We start from the raw sequence: 12870 nt of genomic DNA on the forward strand, positions 1-12870 counted from the left end.
ATAACATGTCAATTCTCGTCCAAATTTTGTGAGGATTGGAGTAAAAGGTAAATTGCCTTTTGTGAGGGTGTCTTTCCCTCCAAATGTCGCTTAGTAATAATTCCGCTTTCATTTTTTGAAAAGTACTAGGTAACAAATTTCTTCTTGTTTTTTTACCTTTCCCCCTTTTTTTATTACCTCCCCCTCCTGAGTGGTCTAATTGTCTATTCGCGATAGCATTGAAATCACCTATTATCAATAAATTATCAATAGCTAAATCTATTATTGTTTGGTGTAAATTTTTATAAAATGTCATTTGGTCTTCATTGGGAGCATAAATAGAAACAACCACTAGAGGTCTAGGTTCAATATCTACTTGTACAATCAATATCCTACCCTCTTTATCCTTATATATTTGTTTGGAATTTATAGAATTCTTGACATACATCACTACACCTCTTTTTTTTTGGTCTGCTAATGCAGCATACATTTTTCCAATTTTGGGATTCAACAGTAATTTTTGGTTATCTTTTTTAATATGAACTTCTTGTAGTATTGCAATCTGGGCATTTTGGTTTCTAATTTTAGAAAAAATTTGCTTCCTTTTTCTTGGTTCGTTAAGTCCATTAACATTTACGGGAAAGATTTTTAAGTCTTTATTCGTTGTCATTTAATGGGTTTTTGGTTTCTCGCTGAGGTTGAACTCTTCTAGCACCTTGGTCCTGCTCTATTACTTGGGCAGTTGCCCCCAAGTTTTCTTCTTGCTGAGTTGGTAATTTTTCCCCTGGTTGCTGTTGAACTAGTTGTAGTTGGACCACTTGTTGCTTACTTGCGTAGTCGGAGTGGCCCAAACCACTCTGTTCAAGAAAGTACATGGCTTGTTCTACATTTTCCAGTTTGTACCTTGTAGAACGCCATGTCAGAGAAAGTCCTTGTGGAATAAGCCAACGGTAAGTAATGTTTTCTTTGATCAAAATTTTTGTTAGAAAGTGATAATCTCTTCTGTTTTCTCTGACACTTCTTGGAACTTGCTTTAGTATCTTTATTTCTACTCCGTGGCGTTGGGGCGGGGAGTTTCTTGAATAGTGAAGTATCTCATCTCGTAACGCCTTTCTTGTAAATTTAATATGTATCTCTCTTGGAAGGTTGTGCCGACGGATATAGCTATTCGAGATTCTGTAAACTTCATCGATTTCTCTCTGTAAAGCTATGGGGTCTTCTTGAAGTATAGCTCCAATAATTTCCGCCATAGTCACTTTTAAGTCTTCATCTTTTTCCTCTTTTATATTCTGAAATCAAAGTCCGTACGAAGCTCGTTGCATCTCCAGTTGGATAATAGATTCATCATATCTTCTGTATCTCTCATCGGCTCTCCCTTCAAGATATTCCATTCTTTTCTCATTTTTATCAGATTGTTCTTCAACTTTTTTAACTCGGTCGTCACTTTCTTGAAGTGTTTGTTGGATCTGCTTTATCTGGTCTTTCATCTCACCCATATCAGCTTTCATTTGGGCCATCTCCACTTTAAATTCTGCCAAGTCAGCTTTTATAGCTTCTCTTTGTTGTGTTGCCTCCTCCTTTATGGCTTCTCTTTGTTGTGTTGCCTCCTCCTTTATGGCCTCTCTTTGTTGAGTAGCGTCTTCTTGTGATTTGACCATGAAGTCCTTCAAAGTGTTCAAAGTCTCATGTATAGTTGCAAGATTGGACTGCATTGTTTTGTCTTTGTCTTTGTCTTTGGTAGACATGGTTAACACTTGATGCGAAGGAGAAGAATGCGGTGAGACTTGTGGAGATAGAGTAGTTGGTGTAGTTTGTTTTTTTGTTGTTTTAACAAGGGTTGAGGTGTGGGACATTATCAAATTAGAATCCACTATTTCAAATTTTAAGGTTAGTTTCAATTTTATATGTAGTGAAAAGGAAAAGAAATTACTATAAATTCCAAATCTGTTCAATATATTTTGTTTCCCTTATAATATGGCTATACCAATTCAATACCAATTCAATTAGTAACAGAATTCGAAAAAAGAAAGGAGAAGAAAGAGAAGGAAAAAGAAATATTATTATTTAATGCCACAGAACAGAAAAACAAGTGCCTTTTCAAGTAAAAAGAAGACAAAAAGTAAAAAAAAGGGAAGGAATATCAACTATATATAAAAAACAAAAGAAGAAGAATTGGAAAGGAAACTTTAGGAGGAGGGAAGAAAAAAGGGAAGGGAAAAAAATGAAGTAAAAAGAGTTGTTCAAAAAGAAAAGGAAGGGGGGTAGTATTTTAATTCAACTATTTAGAATAGAGCAGGAACCCAAGGTTTTTTAACAATGCATATAGTTCAAACCAAGCTTCTTCTAGTAATAAAAATATCCAAAAATAGGGAAGAAAGTCAAAGAGAAATCAGGGGAAAAAATAACAGATAATTATTCAAAGACACAATAACAGTATTGTATACTTAAGTTCTTCTTATAAATCCTGTAGTTTTGCTAGGAAGTAAAGATGAAAATCCAAATCTCAAAGGATAAAGTTATATTTGATGTCAATTCAAAATTCAAAGAGTAAAACAAATCCAAAGCTTGCTTGTGTTCAAAATGAAGTCAGTTTATTTTCCAAGTTCAAGACAGGAACAAAGAACAAAGAAACAGATCCCAAGATGGAGTCAAGTTAATTTCGGTGCAGCAGGCAGATGTTAAACCAAAGAGTTCTCAGCAGATAATCCAAAAGGTGTCAGCAAATAATCCAAAAGGCTCAGCAAGTATTCCAAATAGGTTAATCCAACAATAAGTAATCCAAAAAAGAAGTGATTTCAATCTCTTCTAGATTCCATTTAGTTCATAGTTATTAAGTTATTTCATATTGTAAAAAGGAGCAGCAGAAGAAAAAAAAAAAGGCAGCAAGACTGTATTCCTCCGCTTCAGAAATTAAGTCCAGAACATTATGATTTTAAAAATCTATCAGCAACAAATTCTGGTCATCCCTAGGAATTTCCTTTAGCAGTTAAAATTTTCTAAATAGTCATGTCAAATTTAAACTATTTCGTTAAACCATAAAGTCAGAAAATTATTTTATAGGTTCCAAAGTTCACGTTCAAAATGGAAAAGTAAAAGTGAAAAAAAGAATTAGATCCGGCTGTTATTTGCGGATGGGTTTAAACAAGAAAAAACTTTCACTTTCGCCCTAGAGAAAAAAAAACTTTTACTTGGAACTTTTACGATCTTCTGGCTTTAAACACGAAACACAATGGGGATTTTTACCTTAGGTCCTTTCTCTGCTATATTCTTTTTCAATGTAGATGTAGATATTTATACTTTCGCTTCTTTGATTCTGTTCTTCCCGCTGAGTGAGGGGAGAAAGCGCTGGCCGGTCCTCCTAGTCGAGGAGGAGCGGTTCTCCCGTCTCCGAAGCTGCGGGGCGAACCGCTGCCTCCGGAGTCCTGGCGATGGGTCCTCGGGCAGAGGAGAGCCCCCTGTTCATGGATCGGGCCATCCGGGCCCGATCCGATCGCAAATGCGACCTTCGGAGGGGGTAGAAAGGATTCGCCTGGCAGAGCCCTGCCAGACACGTCCCGCCGCGATCTCCACCAAACCGGAAGCCTGATGTTATCTCTGCTCTTTATACTGATATTAGAAATTCTACTTAATAAAATTTAAAACAATCAGAAAATCAAAGGGAGTAAAGTCAAAAAGGAAGAATATAAAATGCAGACCTTTGCTGATGATTTAGTATTTTTTTAGAAGAACCTAGGGATTACATTTAATAAAGGATATAGAGGAATATGGAAAATCAACAGGATTAAAAATTAATAAACAACACCCCCCCAAAAAAATTTTTAAACTAAAATATGACAATGGCACAAAGGAAGTCATTGGGGAAAACATTAGGCTTTAAAAAATTAAATATTTGGGCATAAATTTAACAAATAGATGCTCATATATTTAAAAAGGTAACTATGATAAATTGATGAATTAAAATAAACAAGAATTGGAGAGATGGCAAAAAACACAGCTATTGTTTCTAGGACATAAAGCAGCAATTAAAATGAATATATTATCATAGAAACATAGAAACATAGAAACATAGAAGACTGACGGCAGAAAAAGACCCCATGGTCCATCTAGTCTGCCCTTTTACTATCAATTTATTATCAATTTTTTTGTATCTATTTCAAATGATTCCAATCAAATTAGAGATAATCTTTTAATGGAATTATATAAAACTATTTATAAATTTATATGGCAAGATAAAAAATCTAGAATCAAATTAATTAATCTACAGGATAATAAGAGCAGAGGTGGTCTCAGACTGCCAGAACTGGAAACTGAAAATAGCATTTACTATAACGCTGCCTCTTTGGTTTGGATAAAATAATGTATTGATTTAAGAAACAAAAGAATATTGACTTTACATACTGACTTTTTAATAGATTGGTATTTATTTGACTTCTTACTATTGTTGTTGTATTGTATTTTATTGTGTTGTAAGCCACCCCGAGTTCCACGGTAGTGGGCAAATAAAAGTCTAAACAAACTAACAAACAGAATGATTTCCAGAAAGGATGGCATGCCTACATATGGAAGGATGGAACTAAATTACATCAAAGCTTTAATAAACATTTAATTCAGAAGTCACTTTTGAATGGCCATCAATAATGGAGGCTATGATTTTATGCTAACTCAATTTATGTGATCAAAACATACAAATATAGTTTTTATTAGATTTGACTGGAAAATTGAAAAGCAGAGAAAAATTAGCAGAACAAAATATAATGATTGAAGAGTGGCCTTATTTACAATTAAAATCAAACTACAGTGATCCCCCGAGTTTCGCGATCTCGATCTTTGCGAAACGCTATATCGCGATTTTTCCACCCGATGACGTCACTCCCTTCCTTTCTCATCTTTCTTTCTCTCTCTCTTTCTCTATCTTGCTTCTTCGTCTCTCACACTCTCTTCTCCCTCTCTCATCTCTTTCTTTCCTTCTCTCTCTTTCTCTATCTCTCCCCCTCTTGCTCTCGAGCGGCAAGCGAGCAGCCGGGCGGGCGGGTGAACGGGCAAACGGAGTGGCCGGGCGGGCAGGTGAACGGGCAAGTGAGCAGCTGGGCGGGCGGGCGAATGGGCAAGCGGAGCAGCCGGGCGGGCGGGTGAACGGGCAAGCGAGCAGCCGGGCGGGCGGGCGAACGGGCAAGCGGAGCGGCTGGGCGGGGGAGTGAACGGGCAAGCGAGCGGGCGGGTGGGTGAACGGGCAAGCGGCAAGCGATCTTGGGGTTTCCCCTTTGCCTGGGCGGCGGGAAGACCCAGGGAAGGTTCCTTCGGCCGCCCAACAGCTGATCTGCTCCGCAGCGCGGCAGCAGCGAGGAGCCGAAGAAGGGGTTTCCTCGTTGCCTGGGCAACGGGGAAACCCCATCTTCGGCTCCTCGCTGCTGCCGCGCCGGGGAGCAGATCAGCTGTTGGGCGGCCGAAGGAACCTTCCCTGGGTCTTCCCCGCCGCCCACACGCAAACTCCACCATCTGCGCATGTGCGGCCATGGAAAAAGGGGCGTGCATGCGCAGATGGTATTTTTACTTCCGCACCACTACATCCCGAAAAATCGATTATCGCGAGGGGTCTTGGAACGGAATGGGCAAAGTATGTAGGTCATAATGTACATCCAGTTGACTGGGAGAAAACATAAAATACAAATTGCAAAATAACAAAGTTGGTTGCATTTAAAGAAAATTATTATAAAATGTTTTATAAGTGGCATCTAGCACCCTCAAGATTGGCTAAAATATATCCAAAAACAAATTCACCTTGTTGAAAATGTAAAAGAGATGTAGGTACCTTCTTTCATATATGATGGTTGTGCCCCAAAGTAAAAAAAAGTACTGGAAAAAGATTCATGATTGGTTGCAACAGATTACAGAAAGACAAATAGAATACATTCCAGAATTCTTTTTATTAGGAATAATAAGAAAACAAAAACCAAGTGATATAATATATCTATCATTACATATAATCACAGTAGCAAGAATTGCTTATGCCCAATATTGGAAAGACAACAAAACCCCATTGGAAAATATATTGATTGATAAAATATACAGATTTTCAGAAATGGACAAATTGACAATAGAATTAAAAGGACAAAATGATTTGGATTATAATAAGGTTTGTCTAAATGGTACAACTGGATGAAATAAAAAGAGAAAGACAGCGAGACAATGTGGAAATGGGACAATGAAAACATACGAAGTATTGTAAACATACATGTAAATAACAATGTATGAAATTTGGATATAGATCTGTGTAAAAATGATATGTTTAAGGACAAAAAACAATAAAAAATAAAATCGCAAAAAAAGAGACAATACACTAACTACATATATATTATGGTAAATTGATTATTTTACTATACTATAGAATTACTATATACTGTATTTTAGACTTAATAGTCAGTTACAGAGCTTGAAGGAATGCTTCAGTTTCCACTATTGCTTTGAATTTGCTAAAAAGTTAAATGTCCCCTTATTTTTCAAATATCAAGGACTACATATTTCAACCCTAATATATTCTCTTCTGTATTTATTGCAATGGACTGGGGATATATTCTTCATGGTAAAAGTAGGCAACTACAATATGTGGGACTTTGCTTAGTTACAAATAAATGGTTCTCAACATATGACCCTAATCACAAAGAGTCTAATTTCCATAGATAATCTGTACTCCAAATCTGTAACCAAATTTAATAGAAACATTTATCTTATTTCATTAAATTGGAATAAATATTAGAGGAAATAGCTAGGATGAAGGAAAATGGTAATACTTGCCATCATTACTATTGTTGATGACTTTTTCTTGAAATTTCCCTCTTGAAATAGATAATTATTTTCAGCTTTTGGCATCTGGAAATCATCAGACCCTATTCCTTTCAAGGAGCGTAATTTCTGCTGTAAACTGAATTGATTTATTTAAGAACATACTGCATGAACCAAAGTAATGACTAATGAAGGCCCTTTTTTTTAATGTAGTGATGATGCCACTGGGAAAGTGACCTTTGGGACATCATCATAATTAAACCATGCAATAAATTAGTTATTAGAATCTCTCCCTTTTTTCCCAAAGCTCTGGGTAAAAACCCAGGCTTCAAACTTCTTCTAAATCACACCAGGAAGCAATTGGCATCTAGTGCAGATTTTATCTTAAGGTGGTAAATGGCCATACCAAGACATGCTCATTACTGCCCATGCCATCAAACTCTGGACTAATTGATGGTTCTGGTTATTCTAAGGTGGCCCCATGTAGAGAATATTGCAGTAATCAAGCTGTATGGTAATTAAGGAATGAGTGATTGTTTGAACAATCCCACAATCTAAGAGAAATGCACCAAATGGAACTGTACCCAAGGCTTTCCAGCAACAGTTGGCATCTGTTCCTTATGCAGGAGCTATGAATCCAGGAAAAATCCCCAGGTGCCGACCATGGTCAAAGATGGAATATTCCTGGCTTCTAGGCATTGAGATAAAACTTTAGCAGGCTCACTTGGTTGGTCTGGGGTCAAAAAGTAACTACATTTTGCATATTAATTTTCCCTTTCTGGGAACTTCCTTAGAGATTCCTGCATATAATCATGTGTTAGAAAAAGGATATTTGACAACAAACATTTATTAGGATGTTAAAAATAAGTGTGATTAAGAAGAGAGAGAGAGGTAGCATAGAACAGAGGAAGATGGGAAAGTGTTTTTTGTTTCTCTTTTACTAGTATCATGTATATAAATATTGTTATATCTTTGTAAAGCACCAATATGCACTTGACAAAACAAATAAAAAAAAATGAATGATTTATTCTCTTTCGATTTTAACTAGCATGCCAATAAATGCAAAAGTTTGTAAAGAAGCAATTATCATTTGTATAACTTTTCCATCTTTGTTTTTATTTTTGATTGATTGATTGATTGATTTTGTTCAATACACAATGAGGATTTTAGTGGGTATGCACATAGTAAAATACATAATGAAGGTTATAAAGGATATACTCATAGTAAAATATATCTAAGAAAGAATAGAAGAGAAGATATAGGAATAAAACATATCAATGAAAGAATAGAAGAAGAGATATAGGAATAGAAGAAGGGTATAGGAGATATAGGAGAGCAATAGGACAGGGGACAGAAGGCACTCTAGTACATTTGTACTCACCCCTTACTGACCTCTTAGGAATCTGGATAGGTCAACTGTGGATAATCTAAGGGTAAAGTGTTGGGGGTTTGGGGATGACACTATGGAGTCCGGTAATGAGTTCCACTCTTTGACAACTCAGTTACTGAAGTCATATTTTTTACAGTCAAGTTTGGAGTGGTTAATATTAAATTTAAATCTGTTGTGTTCTCTTGTGTTATTGTGGTTGAAGCTGAAGTAGTCACTGACAGGCAGGATGTTGCAGCATATGATCTTGTGGGCAATACTTAGATCATGTTTAAGGCGTCCTAGTTCTAAGATATCTAGGCCCAGGATTTAAAGTCTAGTCTCATAGGGTATTCTGTTTCGAGTGGAGGAGTGAAGGGCTCTTCTGGTGAAGTATCTTTGGACATTTTCAAGGGTGTTGATGTCTGATATGCGATATGGGTTCCAAACAGATGAGCTGTATTCGAGGATGGGTCTGGCGAAAGTTTTGTAAGCAATGGTAAGTAGTGAAAGATTGCCAGAGCAGAAGCTATGCAGGATTAGGTTTACAACTCTTGAAGCCTTCTTGGCTATGTTGTTGCAGTGGGCTTTGGCTCTTAAATCTTTTGTTATTAGTATACCGAGGTCATTAACCGAGTGAGGGTTATCTGTGAGAATTTGATTATTCAGTTCGTATTTGGCGTTCAGATTCTTTTTCCCAATGTGTAGGACAGAACATTTGCTAGCTGAGATTTAAAGTTGCCATGTGTTAGACCACTCAGAAACAAAGTCCAGGTCTTTTTGGAGAGTAGTTGTGTTATTGGTGATGTTGAAGAGTTTTACATCATCGGCGAAGAGGACACAGTTGCTTGTGATGTAATCGCAAAGGTTATTGATCTAGAGAATGAAGAGCATTGGTCCCAGTACACTACCTTGGGGAACACCGCTTTTAACTGGGACTGGGTGGGTATGGTGCTTCCTATTTTGACCACTTGTTGTCTGTTTGATAGAAATGCTGTAATCCAGCTGTGGAGAGATCCTGAGATGCCATAGGATTTGAGTTTTAGGAGTAGTTTGTCGTGGACCATTGAATCAAAGGCTTTGCAGAAGTCGATATAAATTGCATCTATAGATTTCCCTTGATCTAGATGAGTTGTCCATATATTTTTGCAGTGGAGGAGCTGCAGGTTGCATGATAATTTTTTTTTAATCCAAATTGTTTGTTAGAGAACAAATTATTAGTTTCTAGATGGAGAGTAATTGATTTGTTTATAATTGATTCCATGACTTTGCATGGGATGCAGCATAGTGAAATTGGTCTGCAGTTATCAACAAGAGAGGGGTCTCCTTTTTTGAAGATGGGGATGACCATTGCTTCGACCATAGCTTAGGAAGTGTGCTGGTTCTGAAGGATTTTTCAAAAATTATGCTTAGTGGTTCAGCTATGGCAGAAAAGAGCTTTTTTAGGAAGTAAGCACATAGACCATCTGGTCCGACTGGTTTAAGGTCACACAATGCTGTTTCAACTCAGTCTTTAGTGAAGTCTACTTGGGTTAGGTCGTTGAGGGAGTTTGAGGTGCGATTGATGAAATTGGGGGATAAGCCATTGCTGTTAACAAAGACAGAGCCAAAGAAAGAGTTGAGGAGGTTAGCTTTGGATGAATCATTGTGCTATTCTTTGTTGTTGGGTCCTTTGAGAGGTGGGATAGGTCTAGAGTCTTTGAGTTTATTGTTGACAAAGTTGTAGAAGGCTCTATTAGATTTGGTGTGTAGGAGGTTTTCCTCTTGTTTGCTGTAGTAGTTAAGGCATTCTTCTTTTATTTGATTGCAAATGCTTTTTATATCAGCTTTTGAAGTTGGAAACTTGTCCTTTTTTGTTTTTCCTTCAGAGATATTTTTTTTTCTTGTTTGTAATTTCTTTATTGAGATGGGCAGGTTATTTTTTTCTTTTTTTGTGGTACATGTTAGAGGTACATGAAGTCTGATAATAATTTTCATTTCGAGTAGGAATGTGTTGTAGAGGTCATCAATAGTGTAGCATTCAGAGAATACAGTTTTCCAGTTTAATGTTGAGAGGTGGGCTTCAATGAGTTCGTAGTTTGCTTTTTTGAAATTGAATTTTGGTGTTGTATTATTTTGGTGGATCATAGTGTGGCTTTGGTTGAGACTGAATTTTATCATACTGTGGTCGCTGTTGGAAAATGGTTCTTATAATGTGCTTCTTACAGATTGAGATTTCAAAATGTCTTAGAAGAAAAAGATGAAGATCTTTGTTTATAAATGGCAGAGATAATAGGGGAGATCTTACAGACAGATCCACAAGAATTAATAAAAGAAATTGATGAAATCTACAGAGTACAGACTAGTTTTGCCAGGAAACATAACTTGCTGAGAGAGGTCCATATTAAATTCATCAGGAAGACTATAAGAGATGATATTTTAAAATGGCCAAGAAATCAAAATTTAAACTATAAAGGAAAAGATATTATAATATTAAAACAAGTGCCAAAAAGAGTTCAGGAAAGCCGGAGGGAATATTACTTTCTAACCAGAATTTGGGATACAACGAAGGCCTGACAATTTTGTATATGGCAAAAAAGAATGAAGAGGAAAAGAAACAATGTCAACAATTAGAGGAAGAATTAAAAGATTTAGAAGCAATATCACAAAGTAATCAAGATGATAATACAGTTAAAAAGAAAATGGATTTAATAAAACATAAAATAAATTTTATAGAACAAGAACAAATAGCAGAAAAAATAAAACGCACCAAACAAGAATATTTTGAATATGCAAATAAACTCAAGAAATAATCACTGGAATCTGAAAATGAGATAGTAATTATTGGATACAGTTGTAGTAATAGATTGGTGGCAATATGTACAGATTAAGTCCAGATTTCATAAAGACGTAAGAACATATATTTAGAAAAGATAACAACATTTTAGGTAAATTATTAATCACAAATCAAGGAAAATTGATTGGGAAAGTATATAAATACCTAATTAATTGTAAAACTGTAGGTTGGATATTAAAATATAATATGATTAGTTGGTGTAGAAACTTAGGTAAAGAAATAGATTTAAATACATGGGAAAAGGTGTGGACATATAATTGGAAAATAACTAAGTCAGGTTTTTTTAAAGAAAACCAAGTTAAGATGTTTTACATATGGCATTTACCACTCAATAGAATTTCAAAAATGTTTCCAAGTAAATCACCTAATTGTTGGAAATGTAAAACAAAAATAGGCACTTATTATCATATATGGTGGACTTGCTCAAAAGCAAAGAGGTATTGGAACATGGTAGAAAGATGGTTAAGAGAAACAACGCAGCAAGAAATTAAGAAAAATCCAGAATTTTTTAAATTAGGTATCTCAAATAATAAATATAAAAAATAAATATATTACTTAATAATTCATATATTAGTAGCTGCTAGGATAGTCTTTGCACAAAGATGGAAAGAAATGGAGACACCGAAAGAAGAAGAAATACTTAGGAAAATTATAGAATGCGCAGAGCTCGATATGATGACGAGGCGGTTAAATAACCAAGAAGAATCGGAATTCTATAATATTTGGCAGATGGTATATAGCTGGTGGGATTTAAAAAAATGTATAAGGATGTTGAAATATTAAGTCAAAAAGTTAAATTTTCTAGAAAAAACAAGTTAGGTGTTCGGAGACTGCAGATAGTCCAGAATGTAGCTGCGTGAACTGTTATGGGTGTATCTCGGTAAGCCCATATAACCAGTGAATTTTCACTACCACACTGTGTGCGTGGCTTATGCATTTTGTTTCAACATCTTTCAGGGCAGATTGAATGCTTTGGGTGGAGCTCCATTTCTGCTACTGCACTGCATTCCCCCCCTGTAGCCCACCCCTGCATATAACACCAACACTCAGTGTGCTGCACTGGCTACCAATTAGTCTCCAGTCACAAATCAAGGTGTTGGTTATCACCTATAGAGCCCTACATGGCTTAGGGCCTGGTTATTTATGGGTCTATCTCTTGCCACATACCTCCCAGAGAACTATTAGATTGCACAGAATCAGACTCCTCCAGGTCTCATTGACTAAACAATGTAGGTTAGTGGTTTCACATTATTAGGTGAATCTTGAGTGGCATAGGTTGAGGCTGAAGTTAATTATGCTGTGGTCACTGTTGGTAAATGGTTCTTGTATTTCTAGTCCATAAATTGTGCTTTTCCTGTTGCAGAATATGAAGTTTAGGCAGCTGTTGAGTCTAGTATTGTTTGCTACTGTAACAATGTTGGAAGCAAAGTGTGGCATTTAGGGATAGATCACAGACAATAGTTTCAGGGAGGGTAAGATTGTGTGCAGCTTGGATGCTTTTTAGGTTTAGTGACTTTTTATAGAATATAGCTACCCCGCCTCAGGATTGATGGTCAGATCGGAAGACAAGATAGTTTCTTGATGTGATGATGGAATCAGGAAAAGATTCATTTAGCTATGTTTCACAGACAAAGGTAATAAACCATCAGCTACTCTCAGCCTGGTTTGGCCAGCCTGTTGAAGCTGTTGCTTGAGATGTGGCTGCAGGTGAGAGCTGAATGACAAGTGGGGACCAAAGGTGAATGAGCTGCCCTAAAAGCTGCCCTAAATGAGCTGCTGTAAAAGGACATGACATGCTTCTATACCTAAGCACCCCATATATCCCATAGCATAGACCCTGGTTATATAAGGGAGCATCTTTCTCTAGTTTTTTCTGCTTTGAGTCCCATTGCATGTCTTTTCCCTCTTG

Source organism: Erythrolamprus reginae, unplaced genomic scaffold, assembly GCF_031021105.1.
Source record: "Erythrolamprus reginae isolate rEryReg1 unplaced genomic scaffold, rEryReg1.hap1 H_18, whole genome shotgun sequence".
Classification (NCBI taxonomy): domain Eukaryota; kingdom Metazoa; phylum Chordata; class Lepidosauria; order Squamata; family Dipsadidae; genus Erythrolamprus; species Erythrolamprus reginae.